This window comes from Neovison vison, chromosome 13, assembly GCF_020171115.1.
Source record: "Neovison vison isolate M4711 chromosome 13, ASM_NN_V1, whole genome shotgun sequence".
In the NCBI taxonomy this organism is placed as follows: domain Eukaryota; kingdom Metazoa; phylum Chordata; class Mammalia; order Carnivora; family Mustelidae; genus Neogale; species Neogale vison.
The window spans coordinates 48,453,097-48,455,419 of NC_058103.1; positions in this window are offsets into that span (position 1 = coordinate 48,453,097).

Consider the following 2,323-nt stretch of genomic DNA (forward strand, 5'->3'; position numbering starts at 1 on the left):
TTCATTTTCTTATCCTTCTGAAGTAAGTCCTGGACAGAAACCTGAGACTTTGAGTGCCCCCCTTCCCTCCTTCATCTCCCACCTCCATACTCTATCTATAACAAAACCCATTGTCTCCCCCATTCCCTCTCCATCCACAAAACCAATACCGCAGTACTGGGCCTTCTTATGTGAGCCACAGGAACAAGTCACTGCTTCTCTCATGTTCTTCTCGATGTATAATTTGCTTTCAACTGGGTGTTCTGTTCTGTTCTATCATTAAGATTTATATACCTACAGGAGTGATCCTTGATTTCTCTTTCTCTCACACTTCATATTCAATCTGTTGGTAAATCCAACTGGGTGTTCTGTTCTGTTCTACCATTAAGATTTATATACCTACAGGAGTGATCCTTGATTTCTCTCTTTCCCTCACACTTCATATTCAATCTGTTGGTAAATCCTGTTGGCTCTGTCTCTAAGATACGCCCAAAATATGAGCACTTCTCATTCTCTCTTCTGCTATTATCTTGGTCCAAGCCAGCAATAGTTTGACTGATCTTCCTACTTTCACTCTCTCTTTCAATCTATTATCAAGACAGCATCCAAAGTGATCTTATTATGACATTGTTAGATCATGCCACTCCTCTGCTCAAAGTGAAATTCTTTGCTATAATCCACAAGGCTATCGATGCTCTAGCCATTGTTACCTAACATATTTCCCACTACCCTGCTCTTCTACTCCAGCCACATAGACTTTCTTCCCAGTCCTTCAGTTTGCTAAGTAACTCCATTACCTTCTTCTCATGAGCCTTCTCTAGTCATTGTCACACTGCCTAAAATCACAGCCCTCTGTTTCTTATTTTAGCCACAGAATGTATTACTTATTTTCCTTCTTTGTTTCTCTTCCCCATGAGAGTAGGGATTCTTGTCCGTTTTGTTTATTGCTATGATCAAAGCATCTAGAACAGTGCTTAGCATAGTGGACGCTCAATAGTATTTGTTGGATATTGAATTAATTGTGAGAAACTCTATACCAAGGGAACATCATACAAAGATGGAGACAGACACTAAGCATCTCATTTGTTCACAGCAAAACAAAATTTGATCACCTTCTTAATCTTATGTAGTTAAAAAAAAAATCCTTGCTTAATTGTTTTACATCTGTTTTAACACATTTTCGATCTCAGGGAAAGCATTCTCCATTATCAAAACCTTAATCTGTTTACTAGGGAATGGAGCCCCTTATTTTCCGAATGTTACTGTGTACATTTGGCAGCTCCTCTAAGTTATACAGAAGAAACTAAGTTCTGTTTTAAATAAAAAAAATTTCAGGTCTTGACCTTTAGTGCTCAAAATCCTAAAAAATTCTGACTGTAATATTAAATTCCAAGAGGTAATACATGGCTATTCAATGTAACAATGAGAGTGATGACGAGTTATTATGGTAAGTTCGAATTTATCAAAGGAAGAGGTAGTAGAAACTCCATATTGCTTTTCCCCTCTGTTTTCCCTTTATCAGAGAGACGCACCCTGGCACACAGGAGATGATCGATTTATACGATTTAATTTGTACCGGACAGATTAATGTTTTCAAGAAAAAGAAGCATCTTGAGTTATTTGTCTCCGCACTAGCCTGCGGGTTGTGGTCCTTCACTCTGCTCGCATTCTGCGTTACCAGGGACCTGAGTTTACCAGCCCAAGAAACTCCGGGAGGGACGTCCTCACTCAAGGAATGACGACGGGAACGCTTCTCCGGGGGGGCGTCGTCCGCTCCCTCAAGGTCCCGGGGAAACCTGTGGGTAGAAGGGGCTCCACTACCAGAGCGCGCGACGGCCTCCAGCACTTAGTCGGGCCGACTTGGCCCATCCTCCTCCCCCGACCACCAAGACGCGCTTCTCCTTCGAGGAGACAGAGCGGCCGGCCCGTTAGCTGACAGCGCCGCCCGGCGACCCGCAGCCCTAGCCGCGCCCCGGAGCTGGAGTGGGGGAGGGGCGGCGGCGGCGCTCGCGCAGCGTCGAGTTTCCCAGAATTCCCAGCGGTCGCGGGGAAAGTTTACGGGACGTAGGCGGCGGCGGCGGCGGCGGCGGTAGCGGTTACTAGGCGGCCCTCGGCGGACCATGGCCCTGGCCGGGCGTTTCTGGCCTCAGCTCACGGAGTTCTCCGGCAGCATCGCGGAGCGAGTAGCTTTCCGGGAAGGAACTGACAAGCGACTGAGCTGTGGCCGGCGCGCTTAGCGCCCCGAACATGCAGCAGTCCTTGCGGGCGACCCCGGGCTGCGGAGAGGAGGCGGCGGCGGCGGCGGCGGCGGCTCGGGAGGGAAGGAGGCGGCGGCGCCGGCGGA